The 24,336-nt window shown below is 38.9% G+C and overlaps 2 protein-coding genes across 7 annotated transcripts in view; one reads left to right on the forward strand and one right to left on the reverse strand.

Annotated features, from left to right (window-relative positions):
* LOC148952491 (platelet-activating factor acetylhydrolase-like) overlaps positions 1-24,336 on the reverse strand; it is a 146,926-nt gene that overhangs the window by 122,204 nt on the left and 386 nt on the right. For 2 of the 5 annotated variants that reach the window (XM_089089919.1, XM_089089915.1), the window contains exon 1: positions 17,258-17,394. The exons of 1 other annotated variant lie outside the window; for it this stretch is intronic. The gene's annotated coding sequence lies outside the window, so the exon portion shown is untranslated. Of the gene's footprint in view, positions 1-1,456; positions 1,580-17,257; positions 17,395-24,336 lie in introns of those variants that run through there. 2 more of the 5 variants (XM_089089920.1, XM_089089916.1) reach the window with 2 other exon arrangements.
* The window catches only part of LOC148952492 (alpha-tocopherol transfer protein-like), a 115,255-nt gene that overhangs the window by 54,455 nt on the left and 36,464 nt on the right, over positions 1-24,336 (forward strand). The window contains exon 1 of one of the 2 annotated variants that reach the window (XM_089089921.1): positions 1,678-1,805. The exons of the other annotated variant lie outside the window; for it this stretch is intronic. The gene's annotated coding sequence lies outside the window, so the exon portion shown is untranslated. Of the gene's footprint in view, positions 1-1,677; positions 1,806-24,336 lie in introns of those variants that run through there. 2 annotated transcript variants of the gene reach the window in all.

A 24,336-nucleotide genomic window follows, 5' to 3' on the forward strand; every position in this document is an offset into this window, starting at 1 on the left:
AATGACAAACACACATAGAGACGACACACACACAAAGAGACGTCACACACACACAGATACGAAACACACATAGAGACGCCAAACGCATAGAGACAACACATACACAGAGACGACATCCACACAGAGACGACACACTCAAAGTGACGACTTACACATAGAGACGACACACTCACAGAGACGACACACACAAAGAGACAACACACATACAGAGACGACACACACACAGAGTCAACACACACAGAGAGACGAGACATACACACAGAGATGACAAAACACACATAGAGACGACACACACAAAGAGATGACACACACATAGAGACAACACACACACACAGAGACAACATCCACACAGAGACGACACACACAGAGACGACACACTCAAAGTGACGACTTACACATAGAGACGACACACACACAGAGACGACAAACACACAGAGACGACACACATAGAGAGACGACACTAACACAGAGACGACACACAGAGCCTTCCCCTTGAGGCAGATCCCATTTATTTTCGATTCTGAGCATTTTGATTGTCCTTCCAAAATTGACCCCCCCCGCCCCTGCCCACAGAATTGGAAGAAAGAGGGGCCGCTGAGCCTTCCCCTTGAGGCTGATCACGTTTATTTTCGATTCTGAGGATTTTGGGTTTCCCGTCCAAAAATGACCCCCCCCTCCCCTGCCCTCAGAAAGGGGGGCCGGAGAGGCCTCTGAACCTTGCCCTTGAGGCAGATCCCGTTTATTTTCGATTCTGAGTATTTTGGGTTTTCCCTCCAAAAATTTTTCTCCACCTTAATAGGATCAAATTCGCAAATCATACTACTATCTTTTTTGCAATGTTTAGGAACAGGTGGGGAATCCCCGCTCGTAATTGCTAATCACCTTAACCCTTTTATCCATCGTCAAGTACATACTCCAAAAATATTTTATTCAGAGATTTCACGTTAAAAAATTATCCAATCACTAATTACCCCTTTTTTCCAAATGTCTATCAAACGCCAAGGAACGTAATCTCACCGAACACGTCAAACTGTTTCCACAGACTTCAAAAATGGAACTGTGGATAACACACGGGTGATTGACAGCTTTCCCTAAAAAACCTTTCCAAATAATCAATCTGGTAATCTGCCATGGAAAGGTGCCAGGGAACGTAAAGTGGGCAAATAACACAGGATGGAACATAAAGTATTAGAAGTATAAGGTAACATACTACTTACAATACACGTAAAGGCGTCAATTGGCGGGGATGGGTGAATTTGCCCCCCCCCCCCTTCTGCCCATAGACAAAATATCTTTTTTCCATTCTCATTGAACCAGGCTCTTTTGTGATATTTCACTGAAAAATCAAAAAAGCTGCCTCTCCATTAGATTTTGAAAATACATTTTGCCCTCTCCCCTCCCAAAACTTACTTAAACTGATTCCGCTAAATACACAGAATATATTATCGAGAGATACCTCTTTGAAAGTTGAAGTTCGGTTTAAATTAATCCACGTGTCCTAAGCTAATTAGTTGAGCCAAAGTAATTTGCCATCTGGCTCGTTGACAACTTCTAAACCTAAATTTGCAGAAATAGGCAAAACACGAAGCAAAACCTAACAAAACAATAATTACATAATATGGATTCAGCTAAACTACTAGGAGAACGCCTTCAGGGCAAGATAGAAGAGATGACACCAAGTTAATTCTTAGATAACAGCTATAGAATAATGCAGGATATCACTTTTTGAGTTTAGTAACAAAAGTAGATTCCAATACGAGTATGTGCATGCGTTACATCGGGATTATTCTAGTCTAAGAGCCTGGGTAAGAGGAGAAGAACAATTCTAGAATTATACATTTAGTTGAATTAGGATTTGCGTAGCACTAGGATCAAGATCGTATAGTGGGGGGGGGGGTTAACGGTTTCGAACCCCAGTCCCCGAATTTTTTATTCCGATTCATAAAAACGTAAGAAAAATACATATAAATAAATTTTTGATGTGTTTTCAAGTGTTTTTTTTTTTTAAACACCCGAAAAACATAACCCCCCAACAAAAATCCTGCAGACGCCCTTGATTAGGATTAGTGAGTAAGAATTACATTCCTTGTTCCTTATTTTTGCTACCACACCTGAACATAGGGGATATGCGGAAAGATAGAACATAGGGGGGAGGGGGGATAAGCGGAAAGACTTCCCCCAAGATTGCCCAGGATATATAGAAAAATAGTGAACCAGAAATACTTTTGGTAATGTTCTTTTATCTGTAACACGCGCGATATATTGTATAGGGAAGATGCTACAGAAACTAGACAAACTGGTTCTTTCAACAGAGGAATCCTGTGCCAAGGATTGCGAACAGTGGTTTCTCACTGCGTTTACACTGTTTAAACTTAGTTTTTTTTGGGGGTTTAGGGGGAAAAAGGTACCTAGGTTAGGTTAAGTACTTAATATATGTAACGCTTTACCCCCACCCCCCTGATATGCAAATATATAGCCGAAATTTGTTTCATTTCATTAGCATTAACCAAACTTCACTTCTCGCTTGCGTTACAGATAAAAGAACAGTACCTGCTTTTTGGTGTTTTGACTCCTTCCCAGGAAAATTTTTTGACCCATTTTTCTAAGGATCAAACTTGAGTTCACCAATGCCAATCTTAGTGTAAAGCAATGTGCTAGTTACTGGCGGACAAGCACGTATCCAAGATTTTCGTTCTGAGGGAGAGGTATTTTTCGGGGGGGGGGAGGGGGGTTACAATAAAACCTTAAAACATGCATGAATCTTGTTTATTTTTATTTTTTACGCGTTCTACAAGAACTTCGGAGGAGGAGAGTTCAAACTCGGCATCCCTGCCTCCTGGGCACGGCCTTGCTGGTGGATAAGCAAGTAATTTTAAAATAAAGATAGTTTGACTTACAGTTAAACTGAAGTCTGAACTAACCTGAAAACTAAATTAAACAGAAGACTAAAATAATGTGAAAACTAAATTAACCTGGAAGACTGAACTAACCTGAAAACTAAATTCAACTGAAGATGTCAAAATGAACGAGCCAAATGAAGACTCATTTGCAATCTGGCTCGATGACAACTTCAAGGTATAAATTTACAAAAATAAGCATATTAAGATATTAAGGGCAAAATTTTAGATGCGGGACCGTTCCACTTTGTGTTTCAGCAGTCGTTCTCAAAGAATTGGGGGAAAATTCAAATTTTGGCGTAAACAGCGATGGTTGAGGAAGGGGAAGCCATCTTCGTATACTGAATAATTTCTGTTCGTTCTAAAGTATATTGTCGCTCCTTAATTTGAGCTGAAAAACTTGTCTTTCTATCTAAACCTTCCGAAGAGGGAACTGACTGCACCGTTACCAGGTAAACATATTGCTGAGACCATAGGAACTGTGGCTTCAAAACATTGAACTAAAGAAAAGAGGTACTTACGTGTTAAAGCGACCACACTGTTTTTCTTGATCTGAGCAAAACCAGTTTCTCTGTCTGCATTCGAAGATAATTAGCTTAGCCTGAGTGAGATAAACTACTATGCAGGTATGTTTTAATGAAATATTTAATATATTGAGTTGGTTAGATTAGGTATTTAATATAATGCGCTCTGGGCGGCCTGCTTTCCATAATTCCCTGTTGTAGTTTCATAATTTTGTTACTAAAGCATTATATTTTCATCATATTTTGGTATATTTCATTAGGATTAACCTAACTCTACTTCTTGGGTGTGGTCGCTATAACATATAAGTAGCCTACCGAAAAAGATGCTAAAAACCCAGCGTTAATGTAAAACATAGTATCAATGCACGATTGGGGCTATTGAGAAGGAAACACTAAAAAATTGTGAAAACAACTTTTAAGAGCCTAAAGTACTTACTTATATCATTAACAAAAGCGCTTTACTTTACTTTACCCCTCCCCCCTAGTGTGTAAATATATAGCCCAAATTATATATTTCCCCTGTATATTTCTACCCAGTAGGCCTACTCTTGTTTCAACTTATCCGTAAATTGAATAAACGTTGATGAAATCAAGAAACGAAAAAATGCACAGGAAATATGTAATTTGGACTATATATTTGCATATTGGGAGAGGGGATTTGGGGTTAAATTATAGTGAAGTGCTTCTAGGAATTATAGGCTATAAGTAAGTATTTTGGGATTTTAGGAAGTTACTTTCAGAATTTTATTGTGTTTCATTCTCAATAACCCCAATGTGCATTGATAGGCTACCTAAGAAAAATTTGCCAAATCTTTGCACAAAGGTGTTTTCCAAATTTGGAACAAATTGGCCATAAAGTCTTTACAAAATCTAAAACTAAAGAAAAAGATACTTAAAACCCAACGTTAAGGTAAAACGTTTCTGACAAAATTTAGACTGTTATAAGAGACTTGTATTCTATACAATCTTCTACTGCTTAGAGATAAGGACAGGGCAAGTCAGTACTTTAAAAATACATTGCCGGGTCATATTTTTGCCCTGGGTTCATTCCCGAAAGTTTTATTTACTTAACTAAAAAAAGGTACTGGTGCATTATGCGGCCACCGCGAAGAAGTCAAGTTTGATTAATGCTAATGAAATAAAATAAAATATGATTAATATACAATAGTTTAAAAACAAATTTGGGCTATATATTTGCACATTTGGGGGGGGAGGGGTTAAAGCATAGCAAATATTAAATACGTAACCTAACCTAGGTACCTTTTTCCCTCCTAAACCCCAAAAAACAATAGTTTAAATGTTGAGAAACCACGCTTTGCCATCAATTTATCTAGCAAATCACCCGTTGTCTGCTAATGAAATAGCAGTTTGACGGGTTTCGTGACTGATTTCTTTAATACAATATATAGGGATGCCCGCATAAAGTACCAGTACCAAACTCCTGTACCAGTACTCCTGAATCAGTTATCCACAATGTAGCCAGCCCAGGCAAGTTCTCATCATTTGGTTAGTAAAAATTGGATTTGACTAATAAAATTTTCAGTCGGCTTAGCTCAATTAAAAAAGCCATATTAGTCCAAAGCTGGCAAATAATTTTCCCAATTCGGGCAGCATAATCCAAGAACCAAGAAAAAATTGAGTCTCCAGTAATCACCCAAGCCCGGTGAAAAGTCAAATTGATGTTATAATTGATACAACAACTTGACTAAAAAAGATCTTGAGGTAATTCAATTAAAAGTGACCTTGAACTTGCCACTAGACGGAACATTAAATTGGCTGCCAAAAAAGCAAGTTTTCGGATCCAATATTCATTTACAACAGTATCTGTTATCTTGACATTTAATGTGACTGCTCATTTTTAATTCTATTTGTTTGGGGTTTTGATCATTCATTAATAGCAATTTCTGTTGGTTAAATTTGAATTACTATATAATGACGGTACTTTACTTTTGCTCGTCTTGGGTTTTAATATGGCTATACTTCAACATCTCCCTCTACTTGTTCTAAAGGTCCAAACCTAAAAACCCTATGCCATTCCTGAGACACTGCGGATACGCTCTTTTGGAAACATGAAGACACACAGCCTCTTTTGATTTGGTTCAACAGCCCCCTCAACATGTCCTGAAAGTTTAGACTCATTACCTTTAGTCTTTCCTGAGATTATGTAGATACGCCTTTTGGCAAACTGGATACACACAGTTTCTTTTCATTTAGTTTAACAACCGCTCAGCATTCCCCGAAATTTTCAACTTAATACATTTAGCAGTCCCGAAGTTTTTGTAGAAACACCCTTTTGACAGCCTGAATGCAAATAGCTCCTTTTGATTTAATTCATCATTACCTGAAAGTTTCAACTTAATACCCTTAGCCGTTCCTGAGATATTGCAGATATACCCTCCTGACAACCTGGATGCACATAATATCATGCGATTCAGTCCAACCTCTCCCTCAACATGTCCTGCAAGTTTCAACGTGCTACCCTTAGCTGTTCCTGAGATAGTGCAGATACATTTTTCACAACCTGGATACAATTAGCGTCTTTTGATTTAGTTCAACGTTCCCTTCAACAGGCCCCCAGAGCTTCAACTTAATACCCATATATGTTCCTGAGATAATGCAGATACACTTTTTGGACAACCTACGTGCACAGAGTGCCTTTTTATTTTGCTCAACGTCCCCCTCATCAACCCCGGCAAGTTTCATCTTATACCCTTACCTGTTCCTGAGATATTGCAGATTCGGCCTTTTGACAACCTGGTTGCACATAGTGTCTTCTGACTTAATTCAACATCCCAATCAATGACCTCAAAGTTTCAACTGAAAATTTCACCTTAATACCCTTAGGCTTTAGACCGTGGGGCAGAGGGTGGTTACCCTCTAATTACTTTTAGCTCTTAAAAAAGGGCGCTAGAACTTTCAATTTGCAGTCGGATTAGTCCCCTTCGAAGTTTCTGCGACCGCTCTTTCCATACAAAGTGGCCCGGTCAAAAAAAAGGAAAAAAAAGCACACTGCAGCTATATGGCTTTTTATCCTTGTAAGTTAATCTATTATTTTCTGTAGGTTTATTATTGATTCTTCTGCTCTTATGATAACATCTTATTTTTTGCGTCAGTTTTGTGTTTTCAGTAAAGCACTAATTTTTCGAAGACTTGTCAGCTAAATATTATCCATCAATCAGAAATAAGTTTATATACTGCCACAGCTTAGCTGAAGTTTCTCATATTTTACTAGTTGACCCGGCACAGTGGATTGTAATAATGATATAAATATTATTGGAAACACATGCTATCTTCGAATTCCCTTAGGTGACAAATCGAACTGTATAGAACCTTCAAAATTTCTGTAACCTTGGACCACTGTATATAAATTTATATCTTTAAATTTATCTTTTATCTTTAAATTAATTTAAATTTATCTACAGTGGCTTGGACAAAGAAAATAGAAGACTTTTTAGTATTGTGAGAATTGATTTGTCAATTACAACGTCAATAATGTAGAGACGAGAAAATTCAAACAAGAAGTGAAATCAAGGCCCTACCCAGGGGGGTTTGACCCCCCCCCCCCAAAAGTTTATCTGACTCGTAAAGACGTAACAAAAATGGATACAAACACATTTTTTGCGTTTTTTTAGTTTTTTTGTGTAAACCTCCCCCCCCCCGAAAATTTTTTGAGTACCCCCCCCCCCCGAAAAAAAGAATCCTGGGTAAGGCCTTGAATGAAATATTTACATGTTAAAATGATTTAAGCAAATGCAGAAAAGCTAAGATAATTTGAAATGTAAAACGACTTAGCTGTATTAGGATAAATATTAATTATTTCAAAAAAGTTTTATATTATTTCCACAACAAAAACTTTCTTGAGGCAATAATAAAATGAATGCGAGTCAGAACGTACACATGGCTCAGAACCCCGCCCAAACAAGTCTCATCGCGTTTATCCCGCTTCAAAAAAAATATACCAACCCCCCCCCCCCCCCCGACGCTAAAAAAAATAATTCCTTATAATGCAAATGATGCCAGTTTGTGGGTTCAGAGGAGAGGAAGGTGATTTAAAAATTTTTCATGAGAGGTCTCTTCGATAGATATGGAGGGTAGGTGGAATGTTGCCCCCCTAACATCTCTTGACATGAAGGAGAACAATTAGTGCGTAACCATGAGATAATGGAAAAAGAGGCGAAATTCTGACGGTATTAATTGGAAAATTATTGAATTGATGAAACAAATCCAGGTACATTCAAAGAAGTGGTAGGTCATTCAAATAAGTGACTCCCACAACAAAAATTATTGGGATTTTCTATATTTCCTGCTATTTATATCATAGCTTGTCTATTTCTACCAGAGAGCTCCTATACATTCATTAGGTATTTCTTTTCTGGTTTTGCTTTGTCCACTTAAGTTGAATGCCTTCACGAAATCAGCCGAAGTAATTACAGAATCTGATTGACTTTTTTAAGAGTGGACTGTTTAGGTTACGTGTACGATAAGTCGGACTGAAAAGACAAATTTAATATGTTTAAGATCTTCCTTAAAGTATTTTTTGAGAAAACCCAAATAGCCAAATCAAAAAACAAAAAAGGCAAACTACATGAAAATGATAGGCAAAAAAGAGTCGTAAAAACATGTAATGAAATTTTGGGGAGCATAGAACCTTAGCCCCATTTCCCCTAAGAACACGTGTACTGGAATTGAGATATTTGACGCATATGAATCTTTAGTTTAAATTGTCCGTAGCTTTAAATTCTTGCTCTAAAAAACCGCTATGGCGGGAAAATAGATTTTGTATACTTCGAAGCAGATCAACGACCTTCATGCTACCAATGATTGCGCAAAACTATTTTAAACTACGTAAGTACGTAATAATAAAAACGAGATGTGTATGTGTAGTGTAGATGATGTGCTTTCTATATCTAAGAGCATGCGCGAGAAAATTAAGAATCACAAACTGACGATTCCGGAATTTTTTTCATGGTTGCTGCAATCTAGTAAAGAGCGAACCAAAAGCCATAGCAACAGCAATTTTAAAAAAGCGTTTAAAAATCGTCTGGTGAAGAAAATTCTTCATTTGAAGATGATTCAGGGATGATGATTCTTACTATTTGGCAACAGGGGCGTAATTTGATATGGGGCAGGGGGTGCAACTGCCCCTCCCAGACCTCAGTTTGTGCTCCCAGCTGAAATTGAGTTCCTTCAAGAATCTTGTCAAAACTAAGATAAGCCTGCATAATGCAAGGATCCACAGAGACGGGTCAGTTTTCTTTAGAATATCTTGGCCTTTATGGTAGTATATGGCTAATTTTTCAGTTTTCACTGTCATCTTCATTTGCTTTGGGAAAATTGGTTTCAACTTTGCCCCCTCCCCTCAGGATTTTGACGAAATTACACCACTGGTTGGTAAGCGTGGTCCACTCGTGTCATTTCCACGCTTCCCGCTCCCATCATCACTGTTTTGGATCAGTGCGCTTGCGCACTTGTATTAGAATTAGAAACTGTACAGTCCGTCTCAGGTTTGAACCAACGGTAGCATGCAACTCTTGTTTTTTTTTTTGTTGTTTTTTTTTGCAAATGAATATTCTTTTTGTTACTTATTCAAGGTCTATAGTTTTCAATGGAGTGTCAGATTTCAGATATGATGAAAGCATTGCTTTTCATAGATATCTGCATCCGTGATCCTTCTTCTGGCAAAATACATATTCCACATGTTTGCAGATAGGAGCTTGAAACCTTATGGGGTTCTCTGATACGCTAAATCTGATGGTGTGATTTTAATTAAAATTCTTTTACTTTTAGGGGATGTTTCTCCCCCCCCCCCCCTTTCGAAAATCAGGCAACTTTTCTCAGGCTCGTAGCCTTTGATGGGTATCACTAATTTTATTGAAACTTATATATTTGGAATCAGTACAATAAGCCAGTTTTCTGGATATACCGATTGCCAGCAAAATTGCGTTTTTTAGAGTTTCGATTACTATTGAGCCGCGTCGCTCCTTACTTTCAGTTCGTTATCACGAACTGTTTGAAACAACCAGAGAACCCCATTGTAGAGGTCTAAAACCCTTATATGCAAATGTAAGGAATTGTAAAACAACAAGGAATTCAGCTAAGACAGTGAAATTTGTTTAGACCTTAAAATTTTTTTTGGCTAGTTAGGGAGGAAGGGAAATACCTCAAAGGGTGCATTTTAATGCCAAAACATCCCAACTATCATAGAACCTTTATATAAATGCAGAATTAGTTCTAAGGGAGGAACGAGGGGAGGGTGGAGGTAGAAATTGATCTATAATTCCCAGAGTCGTATCCAGGACTTTTGTTTGGGGGGATGGTACACAAAAAATTAAAAACACATCAAAATGTGAAATGATATTTAATCCCTCTTGACTTCCGGGAATATTTCTGGTCTACGCTGTTATTACGAAAGTAAAGAGCAACATTATACCCCCAAATGAGCAGGATTTATTTCGTATAGGAGTGTGACTGCCCCTTCTTCATCCCCACCTCCGCCTCATGGCCGTAGAAACTTCGAAGGATGCTCATTCGATCATAAATTGATAGTTCTGGTCTTTTTTTTATAAGTCGAAAGTGATTGGAGACCAGTCAGCTGCTGGGGGTACTATCCGGGGGGATAATGCCTAGTCCCGCTTCACACCATATATGACATTTCCCTCCTGGTGTATATGATTTTGAAGGTGGGCAGCATCTCGTTCTGCGAAGAACCGCTATAAGGTCATACTAAAAACGCCCAATCGAAGGCAATCTACTTTTTTGCAAACCTATTCGCACATTCACATGTAAATGTCATGGTATTTTTCTACGAGCCTGTTTGATATTTCTAATTTATACTTTTTTTGTCCGTAGAAAAACAAATACTGTTTAACAGGATATCTAACCCAATTTTACATTGCCTTTGGGGCTAATTCACAATGGTAATTGACTTACAGCGAGAAGCAGCTCACGTTAAAACATGATTTTAGCTGATATTACTTTCCGCAAATTTCATTCATCAGGTTTGAGCAATTCTCCCCTCTCCGCAACCTGATGTACAAACTTGAGCGTCATTTGTCCCACCAAATAAAACATTTGCAATCACTGGCGTATCGAGGACTACTTGATTTTTTGTGGGGGGGGGGGAGTCATACCGAGTAACTCCCCTCCTGGATACGGCCTTGTTTGCAATACCCATCAAATACTTTTGCAAAATTAAATATTTTCATTAAAGCCCTATAAAACGTTAGCATAAAACCGAGAGGTCTTATGCTAACGTTTGTGTGCCACGCAGGTGGCACCCAATGGATACAGAATAATTTCTGCTTCTTTCGAGTTTAACCTTGCTGTTTACTTGCATCTTTTGTTATCATTTCATGGCTTACAAAAGCAATTTTTAGTGTTAATCAAACAGTTCGCGGTAACGAACAGTAAGTAAGGACTGAATCCGCATAATTACTAAACCAAGACTCTAAAAAAAACTGAATTTTGGTAACAATAGATACATCAAAAGAATTGGCTCTTTATGCTGGTTTCAAGTACATAAAATTTTTAAAGTTTTATGTTACCTATAAAAAGCTGCAAGCCTGAAAAATTAGCGTGATTTTCGAAAAAGAGGGAAAATACCCCCCAAAAGCTCAGGGAATCTCAATCAAAATCGCACTACGAGATTCAGCGTATCAGAAACCACTACTCTAGAGGTTTCAAGCTCCCATTTAAAAAAAAAAGTGAAATTTTGTAATTTTTTTGCCAGAAGAAAGACCACGAATGCGTGTTTATTTGTTTTTCTTCTTTGTTTTTCCTAGGGTTGACTCTATCGAACCAATGGTCCTAGAATTAGAAAAGGGCTCATTCGAACGGAAATGAAAAGTTCTATTGCCCCCTTTAAGTGACCAAAAAGATATGAACGCAACTAGCCCCCCCCCCCTCTCACGCCCCTTTTTTACCCAAAGTCATCTTGTCAAAATTTTGAGAGGGTCGTCTGTTAAAAGGTCGAATAACTACGCCTTTGGGGATAACATGATCCCCCACAGGCCCTAGGGAAAGGTCTGTAGGTTGAAATTTGTCAACTGTTTCAGAATTCTATATAAAGTTCTTTTATTTGTCTTGTTTTCTCTCTGTTGACTCAATTTTACATGTAGAGATGTTGGAAGGGGGGATTTTCCTGATAAAATTATCAGCGGGGATAGAATTATCTGTGGGATTTATCCGCAGGGGGGTCTCCGCGGAAAAAATTTCTTAAGTAGGGTTCCTGAAAAAAATTTACACGGAGGTAGAGATTCCGGGTAGCCTATGATTTGAATAATGATCAGAAATTAAATAAAAAAAACTAGTCTATTTTTAATGAAAGTAGGTAAGGAGAACTTTCAGGAGGAGTTGTCCGCAGGAAATTTTCTGGAAGAATTTTCAGCGAGGATGGAATTGTCCAGGGGGATTTAACGCGGGAGCTTTCCATGGAGGAATTTTCCATGTAGGGGGGAGGCAGATTTCCCGGTATTATTTGAAAAACGATCAGGGATGAAATAAAAAAAAACAATTCATTTTTCGACCGAAAATAAGGAGCAGCATTAAAACTTAAAACGAACATAGGTACTTATGTGTTATAGCGACCCCACGTCGTTCTTGATCCGTAATGAAACCGGTTTTCTGTGTCCCCTAGGAGATAATCAGCTTAGCTTGAGCGAGATAAATGGCATCTATGTAGGTACATTTTAATTAAATATTTAATCTATTGAGGTGGTTAGGTTAGGTATTTAATATAATGCGTTCTGGAGGGCCTGCTTTCCAAAATTCTCTGTTGTAGTTTTCATAATTTTGCTACTAAAGTATTACATTTTTATCATATTTTGATACATTTCATTATGGTTAACCTAACTTCACTTCTTTGGTGTGGTCGCTATGACACGTAAGTATCCAAACGGTACTTGTCAATTAGCTGGAACCCACACGTTATATTTTATACGGAAGTTGCTTATGAAAGTAGTCAAACGGGTTTCTTTCAATAAATAATTGGATTGCAAACAGTGGTTTGTCAATGCGTTTTTGGGATATAGGGGGGGGGGGGAAAGGTACCTAGGTTAGGTTAGGTTGCGTATTTAATATACGCTATGCTTTACCCCCATCCCCCTAATGTGAGAACATATAGCCCAAATTTGTTTCTAAACTATTATATTTTCATCATATTTTGTTTTATTTCATTAGCATTAAACAAACTTTACTTCTTGCGTAGGTTCCAGCTAATTGACAAGTACCATCCGAACATAAATTATACCAGAGCTGAAGGGATGCTTCCTCCTCAATACCTCGCTCTTTATGATAAAGTTTGAGGTACTTATCTGTCAGCCAGTACACACTCGAGAATTTGGATATACAGGTACAGGGTTGAAACAACTGAGACGCTTGGGAGATAGATAGGATACATATATAATTCGGGCTGTATATTTGCACATTAGGGAGGGGGGTTGGGGTTAAAGCGGGGCTACATGCAAAATGTAACCTAACCTAACCAAAATACCAACTAAACTTTTATAAGAATGTAGTAACAATATAGTTTTCCACTGATCCGAAGCTAATTGTCTCTGTATACAAACAGCAATAAACCGGTTATTGTCTGATTTTATAAATTCAAATTCTCAAGTGTGTACTGGCTAATAGATAAGTACCAAGTTTGACTTCGTCCAAATTCTTTAAAAACTCTCCTGAAACACAAGGGCTGTTTAATTAGAATAAGATTTTTTTTTAAACAAAAAAAAATTACCGTAAAGAGTTAGGTATTGAGGATGAGGCATTTTGATAGCCTCGATTCTGACAGTGCCAAAGGAATTAATTTTCCATCTCCAGTTGCCCCCCCCCTTCCCGGTAATGCTCCCAGAAGGTTCAAGTTGATAACCCAAGCCATTTCCAAGATTTTGAAGATTAACCATTTTGATAACTTTGAAACACACAGTGTCTTTTGATTAACTTCGATAGTAAGCTGAGGATGAAGTAATATTGGACCTTATCATTCAAACCTTGTTGGCAGATCAGGGACAACATTGTTTAGTCCCTTCCCCTCCCCAGAAACATTAAATTTGAAGTGTCCTCTTCATTTAGCTGTACTCACTCTCCATAGACAGAGTTAAACTTCAGCTTGTTAAAACTGTTACTTCCTTATCTTGGATAGAACGTTTTGCAAATTTGCAAATGCAAATTTCTTGAAGTTCAATTTCACAACATTTTCAAAGCTCATGAGGAAAGAGGCAGGGAGGGGGTCAGAATTTACGGTACTCTTGCAATATGCGGGCCTTTCGGGTTAACCGCTATAGAGACTAAAAGACCCATAAGAGCTTAGGGTTCAAAAATCTTTTTGTGCATCAGAAACAAAGTTAAAAAAAAAAAAACTTTTTGGTGCAATGTTTTTTTTTGGTTAACTTCAAAACCCGAGCCACTTTTAAGATATTGTTAGATATACACAGCGGACATGACACAATATTTGATTCTTTTTACCTAGATACCAGTCCCTGAAGGCTACGAGCCAATCACATACCCAATATCAAACATGCCCTCCTTTTTACGTTTACAAACTTACGTGTACATAACTGACATAATGCATCGTTTACGGCCCTTGCAACAGGGGTTTCGGGAGTCATGCCGTCCCCGGATTTGCATTTAATTGATGTTCCACCAATATGGAAAAATAATAATAATCTTAGATAAGCCCCCTCACAAGTTTTTATGACTTTAAGTCCATGGGAAATGGCCCAGGAAAGGTTTTTTGATCATTTCCTAGTCCCTTTTCAGGTCCATTTTGGAGGGAACCAAAACTTTGTTTCTAGGCCTATATATCATCTCAATTGAGATAACCTTAGTCAAAGTACTTAAGGATAGAAGTTTCGGACAGATCAGAAAAAAAAGTTGTTTGACTCTTTTTCGAGATCCATTTCTTGGGGGGAAGGCATGTGCCTTGAAATTTTTTGTATCTTCGACTCTTCTTGGCCCAAGGACTCACGGCTGTAAGTTTCAAATCGATTTACTATTACTACTAACAACTCACCGCAGCACCAAGCCACCTGAGGCTAATAAATCAATCAGGGACAAAAAGATCAGGTCTATATCTGGGACCCCGACTCCTCCCTTTCATAACGGAAAGTATTGATACTTTAATCCCTAAGTTTTGAGTCAATCACACGTTCAGCATCAAACAAGCTCTGTTTTTCAATTATAAAATAGGTTAAACAGCGTGAACATATATAAACGTGTTGAACGCATTGTAAATATGTTTTCAGACATATGTGAAAGAAAATATTAAAAATTTGAATTTCAGTACGTTTGGAAAGGGGCTCTGAATCCCCCAAAACTCTGTCTGACCTAGCCATAACTGCAATAACAGTTTCAGTACTTTCTTGTTAAAACTGTTACTTCCTTATCTTGGATAGAACGTTTTGCAAATTTGCAAATGCAAATTTCTTGAAGTTCAATTTCACAACATTTTCAAAGCTCATGAGGAAAGAGGCAGGGAGGGGGTCAGAATTTACGGTACTCTTGCAATATGCGGGCCTTTCGGGTTAACCGCTATAGAGTAAGGAATGATAAAACCCATTTTTAACGAGTTAACCGCTATAGAGTAGGCAATGATAGCGTGGTTTTCATTGCGTATACGATATTAAACGGTGTTTTTTGGGGGTTTCGGGGGGGGAGGGACCTAGGTTAGGTTACGTAGATAATTTCGAAGACCACACTGCCTTTCCATGACGATAAAATAAAAGTTACAAAATAGGGATAAAATCCTTTTTAATAGACAGTGTATAATAAATTTCACAAAAAAATACCAGATATTTCGGTCACATATACAGTGACCGTCATGATTAGTAAAACTACTGATGACGGTCACTGCATATGTGCCCGAAATATCTGGTATTTTTGTGAAACTTATTATACACTGTCTATTAAAAAGGATTTTATCCCTATTTTGAACTTTTGTTTTATCGTTAAGGTTAGGTTACGTATTTAATATATGCTATGCTTTACCCCCCACGCCCCCCCCCCTAATGTGCAAATATATAGCCCAAATTTGTTTCTAAACTATTATGGTAAATTTTTACCAAATCATATTATTGACTTACAAATAAAGTTAATATACCACTCGATGCCTTTTTTTATGCTCTTTACGAATATAATAATCATTTTTGTCGGAAATGAATTTTAGCCCCCACCCTTATATATACCAATTCAGGGTATATATTTGCACAGGGGGGTGGGGGAAAATTTAAACTTACCTCTCATTTAAATAAGAAACAAGATTTACCCCCACCCCCTAATGAAAAAATATATACCCTGAATTGGTGTGGGGTAAATAAATAGGATGGGGGATAAAATTAATTTGTTACAAAAATTATTATTGTATTTGGAAGGAGCATAAGAAAAGGCATTGAATGGTATATTTACTGTATTCGTATGTCAATAATATGATTTGGTATAAATTACCTTATATATTCATCCTGTTTTATTTTATTTCATTAGCATTAACCAAACTTGACTTTTTAGAAAGGCCCGCATAATGCAAGAGTACCGAATTTACTCTTCATAATCTTGGGGGAGGGATTTTTTTTGGTAAATTTTTCGTTATTTATATTATTGACTTACGAATAAAGTAAACATACCACTCGATGCCTTTTTAATGCCCTTTCCAAATATAATAATCATTTTTGTCGGAAATGAAATTAGGAGGTTGGGGGGAAAGTTTAAACTTACCTCTCATTTACATCAGAAATGAAATTTACCCCCACCCCCCTTATGTGCAAACATATAGGCTACCCTGAATTGGTGTTTATGGGGTGGGGATAGAATTCATTTCCGACAAAAATGATTATTAGATTTGGAAGAGCATAAAAAAAAGGCATCGAGTGGTATGTTTACTTTATTCGTAAGTCAAAATATGAATAGCAAAAAATTTATAATTTTTTTCAATAAGAATGCAAAAAAAGGGTAATTTTCAAATTCTAGGGGGGATCCCCCTCCCTCTAATTAACGTACCTGCCGAACACAACGGCTTTCATAGCTCAGGAAAACTCCTATTTCCTAATTTCCCCTGGGTTTGGGGCCCATGACCCTCTGAAATCCTAAATTTTCCTGAATTTTTGGATAGGCTACTTCTTATTCAAATTATTAAATAAAATTTGTTTTTATTATTGATCCCCCTTCCAAAATCAAAAATTATGCCCCCTTCTAAGACTAGTTCTATATCTGGCTCCCCTAGGGGGGTGGGGAGAATTTGGGAGGATATCGACTAGTACACTGTGGAATCAGCGCTAAAAGACGCCTCGAGTGGCACATTCATCTGTTAGCTAGCATAGTTATCTACAGGGGCGGATCCAGAACCTTTTTTTTGGGGGGGGGGGGGGCGCAAAAGAGGTTGATCCAATAAACTTGCGTTAGGAGCATGTTTAATTAACACAAACTTGGGTAAATTAAGTAAATTACACTACTTTAGACTAAGTTAGGGGGCGCACGCTCCCCTAGATCCGCCACTGGTTATCTAAATATCAAGAAATTTATACTAAACTGTGTTCTTTTTTATGTTTGCATACACTTAGTGTTTCAGGGATAGGTCAAATTTACCTTCTCCTTCCGCATTGCGTGATTCCATACTTATTATACAAAAACTTGTGTATTGGTTTCTGACTTTTTAATTTGGGTCATTAGACTACACTATACCAATAGGCTAGCTAATATCCCCTGAAGTTACATCTAATATACTGCCATCTAAAATCTATTTATGTAGTACTACTAAAATGCAATGTAATTTCATTTATAATCATTGAAATATTTTATAAACATTTGAGTATGGTTTCTAGATTAAAGTAATATATTTTCGATTTTTACCTTAGTCCTAAAAAGCATAAAATCCCATCAAAATCACTCGCAAGTTTGAAACTTTGCCATCTAGGTTTCCACACTAACGAAAATGCAATTATTGTAATTTGTCCTTGATTCTGCGCATCTCTACGCCTTGAAGTGAGAAAAGGCAAAGCATTTCGAAAGCATATATAATTAGATCATTGAATGTATAACCAGGGAGAAGAGAGGAGCAACTGAACATTTGAACGTGGGGGAGGGGTAATTTCTACCAACGGCAGGGGCGTAGCTCAAGAATTTTTTTGGGAGGGGGGGGGCAAGAAGGGTCCATATCCGGATTGTCAAGGGACATGGATTATAGAACAATTTTTGTGCTGGTCTTTGATCTGTAAAAACCGGTTTCATAGCCAGAAGACTTATTTAGTTCCACAGAATGCATTGGACTTACATAATTTGGTCTATATATTTGCACTTGCACATTAGTCGGGTTGGGGTAAAGTATTTGGACAGTATGAAGTTAGAAACAATTCTTGCTTCCTAATATGCAGAATAATTGTAGCTAACACATTTTACATGCAGACCCGCTATTCTTTATCCCCACTCCCTTAATTTGCAAATATATACCCCATATTAAAGTTCAATATATTCTGTCACCAGGGTCGTCCCGAGGCTCGTTTTATTCGGGGGGCGATCATCGGAAATTTTACCGAATCACCACCAGATTTATGCCGAATTTTCTGCAGAAATCAAGAATTTTGCTAAATTTCGGCCGATTTTCTAAAATTTCTGCCGAAATTGTCGCCTTCGGCGAAAATTTTACCACATACCAAAAATGTAGGGGGGACGTCCCTCCTCACCTCCCCCCCTCAGGACGCCCCTGTCTGTCACCCGTCACTTGTCTTTGTGGCTATGAAACCGGTTTTCTCAGATCTTGCATTCAGATCAAAATTCTTGAGTGGGTTCTGAAAAGTCAGCAAGTACCATAATTTTTTATCCGAATTATTGGGGGGGCAACTGCCCCCTTTGTCCCCTCCCAAACGACGCCCTGACCAATTGCTTTGTTATTATCAGGACTTAGAAAGGAGTATTTCTCATTTTCCTCTTTTAGGACATTTAGAGTAGTTTTTCCATGGGTGTAGGGCCTCATTTTCTGGCACACCCAGATGGCACCCTTTGAAGACTGTTTCTTGATTATGTGTATCTGTCGATGGCTCTCTCTCTCACAGAAATCCTGTACACAAGGTGGCGAGTGCCAAGCGTAGTGGAACTGTGTGGTACACTTGACGTCTTGAGATGTACACCACTTGGCGGGATTTCAGCACTCCCTGGGTGCCTGTGCCATGAAATTTGAAAGATGGAAACTTTGAAACAAAGTATAATCACCTAAGGAACAAGTACTGACAAAACCTATCCTCTCCATACAAAAAAGTGACCCTTTGTATACCTATGCGAACCTGGCAACTAAATTGGGGGCTACATAGGAGGATCTTTACATGTAGGAGGTTTTCATGGGGAAGGGACAGTGTTATGAAGCGAGCGCCAGATTTCACAGCATTATTTAAAAAACGATCAGAAATTAAATAAAAAACCATTTTCAACTAAAAAACATTTCCCGGTCACTCGTCGCCTGAATCACGCTCTAGCATAATTATTGTCCGGAGCAAAGTACTTTGGCTCGGAGCGATTAAGTAGTACAACATTTTGCGTCTAGAGGCGCTGAGGTACGTGGGGTCACTTTTGGCGAGTTTTGTCAGTACTTGTTCCGTAGGTGATTATACTTTGCTTTGAAAACATAGTTTTTAGATGATAACATTTTTTTGTGAAATGAGTGTGTTTTTAGAGTTTTGATAGTTCGGAGTGCGACAATATTTTTGAAAATAACGCTTCGGAAGACGAAGTTTCTTCAAATAAAATTAAATAAGATGCAAAGGTGATGTTAGAAACGAGAAGATTGACCAAGTGAGTACTAGTGCAGCGGCGGATCCAGGGGGGGGGGGGGCCGGGGCCCCGGGGCCCCCCCAAGATTTTCTGGCGCCCTCTCATCCATCGTGCAAACGACCCTTTTTTGTGAATGATTCAACTAAGGCCGACGCTAAAAAAAAAAATCGGATACGCCGTCATTTTTTACTTTCTTTTTATCACATTATCTAAAGTTCAAATCCAACACTGCACGAATCATGATTATTGGGTTTATTTTTGGGACGTGCTAAACGAGCAAAACATTTTGTGAATGCTTACAAGAAACGCATGTCTTTGGGGAGTTGCGTGGGTGGTTAGATCCAACCGGCGGGAGGCTAGGCGCGAGCGACCCTGCCACTGCCTTCGGAGTATTTTTGCTCCGTGTGTTAGACCAGTTAGACGGAAACGCATTTAAAATGGATCGGAAAAAAAAATCAGGGCATGAATATAGAACAGAGAAGAAACACAGAATGATGGCGGAAAGCCGTAAAGGATCGAGGGACATCTCTGATTATTTTGCCAAGAAAGATCAGATTAAAGGTAAGCTTTTAAAGATAGAACAATAAGGAAGGAGTGTCGTTTAAAGTGGATATCAACACTTCTAATTTCTAGCTTTAGCCTATTGTTGGATAGCTTTCCTGATAAGGCTCATTCGTCAAGCTTCATCGCGTACCAGCTGCTTTTGTTGTTATATATTTCATACGGTCCCTCTTGTACAGTGTTCTTCGTATGCAATTTGTCCGAAGCGTTTGACCTGATTTTTACCAGCCCACTCGTCTCGCCTGACGGTTATGATATTGGCTTAAAGCAGTATTTTTACCGACACACTGTGTCAGCTCTGAAATTATCTTTCAAATTCTTGCAGTTAAAGCTCTCTCTTTAGCCTTGTAAACTTCGGTGATAATTGTTTCGGGTTTCAGCTCTTGAAAAATATTTGTTAGCATATGTTGGGGATCGGTTCTTGGGGTTGCAAATTAAATTAGTGATGTTTAGGGTGGTATTTTATTTTAAAGTCCGGGTTTCCTAGAAATAGTTTTGGGGTATGAAAGTTCAAGATTGTTGGGGGAGTTTAAAGTTAATGTTGCTGATTCAGTTTATTTTCAAATTTAGTTCCAATTCTGCCTTCACCATGTTGAGAGTTAAATCTACTAAAGCAAGCCATTATACAAAGTGTATATACGTTTACAATAAATGTCTTGTGCAAACTTTAAAAGAGAAATTTTTTTGTTAGATGTTGAGACGACGGCAACTTCTGATGCCCACTCTGAGTCGACGGTCGGAATGCACAAAAACGCATTCAGCCAGGAGAACGAACTGTCACCAACAACTCCGTCCACTTCACAGACGGCCTTCATAACAAACTTCGGCGAAACGACACACACTGATCAGCTGACTGAAGGATCAAGAAGCAGTACTCAAACCTTGGTGGTACATAGCCCAACACTGATTTCACAGTCCCCGCACCCGCAGCAGAATCACAGCGCTATTTTTTCGCCTGAAACTGACTTCACGCCGTCGAATGACTTTGGTATTGCAGTAGCGCTGAAAGAGCGAAATCAGTTGTCTTCTGGCAAAATTATGTTTTTTATGAACGAAACGTGGAAGCCGAAGAACCAATCTGATCTTCCAGTCTCGACACAAAAGAGAAAAGGTGGCGAAGTCAAGCGTCGCTTGAATACCGAACATCTTGCCCGGTATCCTTGGCTCGCAGTGAGTCGTCATCCAGACCACGAAGGCCTTTGGTGCAGTGTTTGTGTTTTGATGAGGACCAACGAAGGCGGAGGAGGATGGTCGGCTTTATCTGGAGGCGGCGGAGGGCAATAAATGGGAAAGTTGGTCTTGAAACCGCTAAAAGACTATTCGAAACTTACCGGGAAAGATGGTGCGCTGACAAACCATGCTGAAGCACAGTTTCACAAACACTGCCAGGAAAAAGCTGCCGCGCTGCTAACAACGTTTCAGCGCGGTAGTCAAGATCAAGATATCAGGAATGCTCTGGACTGTGAAAGGGTCAAGCAAATACAGCAGAACCGTGCACTCTTGAGAAGCGTTGTTGAAACTGTCAAGCTTTGCGGGGCACAGAATATCCCCCTTCGTGGCCACCGTGATGACGGCAAACTTGATATCTAAGACTCTGATGTCATTACAGCAGTAAACGACGGGAATTTCCGCCACCTACTTCGGTATCAGATTCAGAGTGGAGACTCGCAACTTAAAAATTTACTTGAAAATGCACCGAGCAACGCCAAATATACGAGTAAACAGATCCAGAATGAACTGATTGGAACAATTGGGGAAATGATAAAAACCGAAGTAGTGAGAAAAGCAAACAAAGCAACGGTTTGGTGTCTTCTTGCGGACGAGTCAACAGACAGGCAGACCAGGGAGCTGATGGTCATTGTTTGTCGTTATGTGTGTAAAACCGAGCAGGGATACGTGATTCGAGAAGATCCTTTTGCAGTTGTCGATGCCTTTCAAACCCTGTCAAGACTCGCTGGAGATGAGGAAAGTGACGACGGTAGAAGCATCGAAGAGAAGCTAGACGGCAAGAGCCTCGGGAAGCTGCTGTTGAGTGAGGTTAGGAAGTCAAATCTGGATTTGTCAAAGTGCATTGGTCAAGGATACGACAAAGCTGCTAGCATGGCAAGCTTGACAAATGGTGCTGCTGCTGAAGTTAAACGCCAGTGTGAACTGGCAGATTGCTTCCACTGTGTGAGCCATGCCACAAATCTCTCATGTTCAAAGATAGTTTCAGTTCCCATTCTGTGCAATGCCCAAGACGTTGTTCGAGACACAATTTCTCACTTCAGCTCAAGTGCCAAGAGAACAAGACTTCTAAAAAAGCATCTTATCGCGGACAAAGCTAAAACAGAGAAACTCGTCAGTCTTTGTACCACGAGATTTGTAGAGAGACACGAAGCAATCAGCAGGTTTTGGGACTCCCTTCCGTCGATCGTTTCTGCTCTGCAGGAGATGGAAGGATGGCACGATCGAGAGGCAAGTAGCAGAGCTTATGCATTACGATCCTGCATTGAAAAATCAGATACACTCGTAGGACTGGTTTGCCTGAATTCGTTTTCGTCGATCATGAAACCTTTGGCCGAGTCACTGCAACAGAAGGATGGTGACCTCGTGAGAGCCTTGTCCCTCATTAGCAGCGTGAAGGCAATGCTGGAAGATATGCAATCACATGCCGAAACCAAATTCAGACTGCTTTACGAAGATCTTCTGAAAATGGCCGAAAAGATTGATGCTACCATCAAGGTAACGCAGCCACGCATAGCTTCACGTTCTACATACCGGGCAGGGGTACCCAAGATGGATCCAGAAAGTCATTATAGGATGGCGGCATTTATTCCAGCCCTGGACGCCATGCTGCTTGATTTTACGGAGCGGTTCAGCTGCCATTTTACGAATGCTGCAAAACTTTCAGCTTTGATCCCGGCTGTGGTTAATGGCAAACGCTGGGAGGACGTTCAGCCAGGGTACGAAAAGTACAAGGAGCTGCTCGTGGGTACGGAGATAGACGTTAAAACTGAGTATGAGATTTGGAACAAGTATTGGTCTAAGGAAACCGTGCAAAAACCGAAAACAGCTATTTCAGCGCTGAACAGTTGTCAGGAAAATGTATTTCCCAACATCTTCGCATTGTTGACAATTCTCGCGACGCTTCCTGTGTCAACCTGTGAAGTAGAACGAATGTTTTCAAAGGTTGACAGGACATGTTCATCAATACGAAGCACGATGACTGAAGAGAGGTTGGAGGCTCTACTACTCATGCAGACTTACAGAGACGAACTGCCGAAAACAGACGATGCTATCGATATGTTCGCTCTCAGAAAAGCTCGCCGATTAAGTTTAGTTGTGTAGTGTGGTACTGTTTTTATTTTCTTTTGCTACGTTTTACCTTTATGAGCATATTTGGCAGTGTTTTCATATAAATAAAGAGCTATCAAATTAGTCCTGTATAATCAGTTTTTGGCACCCTGTGTCCGGCGCGGCCCCCCCCCCAAGATTTTCCTCTAGATCCGCCGGTGTACTAGTGAGTAGTTTCGTTTGGCTAGGCAGCAAATTTAGTAAGATTGGTAAATGTAGATAAGATGCTAAATGTAAAATAGCCAAGTTGTAGGGTGTTGTTCTTTATTTGAAAAGGGTTTGGAAGGATAAGAAGACAAGTTTTTGAACTAAGATTAGAATATTAGAATCTATAACAACGACAGCAGTCAAGCACGGCTTTGACACGTAAGGGCTTTGAAAGGTTTCTGAAGATATGCTTGATGCTCTCCATATGAATTGCCTAAGAATAACTTCGGCTACTGGTTTGGATGACAGCATAAAAAAAAAAGAATGGTACTATCCCATTATGCGGGCCTCTCTAAAAAGTCAAGTTTGGTTAATGCTAATTAAATAAAATAAATAGGATGAATAAATAATAGTTTATAAACAAATTTGGGCTATATAATTGCACATTAGGGGGGTGGGGGTAAAGCATTGCATATATTAAATACGTAAACCTAACCTGAACTAGGTACCTTCCCCCCTTCCCCCCCGGAACCCCAAAACCACAGTTTGATATCGTATCTGCAATAAAAACCTTGCTATCATTGCCTGCTTTATAACAGTTAAGAGGTCAAAAACGGGTTTTATCATTGCCTAGTCTTTAGTGATTAACCCGAGAGGCCCGCGTAATGGGATAGTACCAAAAAAATGAACTCTACAAAAAATGTGGTTCTATCCCACTTTCTAGGGCTATAATCAAAAAAAGATTCAAAAGGTTAGGTAAATTTTTATTGTTGAACAATTGATGGTATGGCGAAAATCAGTCTTTTTGTCAATCCGTCTGGGGCTCGACAAAAAGGAGGGCATCCTAAAATAGAGTAAAATGAGGTCGAAAGAAAAGATTTAAGAGAAATAGGAACTTCATAGAAAGGAGTACAGAGGGAATCTCTGAAATAACAGACTGGAGGATTATTGTAAATAATTTAACTGGCCATAATGACTAATATGACAAAAAAAGAAAATATAGGACAACGACAAATCCGAGGAAAATTCACAATTAGTGAAACAAGGAAAAAAGTGAATGTAATATTTTGGCAGAGACCCCTACTCAGTCATCCACTATGTAATTAGAATATATATATATATAT

Source organism: Artemia sp. Qi Xiang Cuo, chromosome 5 (genome assembly GCF_049724085.1).
Source record: "Artemia sp. Qi Xiang Cuo chromosome 5, ASM4972408v1, whole genome shotgun sequence".
NCBI classification, from domain to species: Eukaryota; Metazoa; Arthropoda; class Branchiopoda; order Anostraca; family Artemiidae; genus Artemia; species Artemia sp. Qi Xiang Cuo.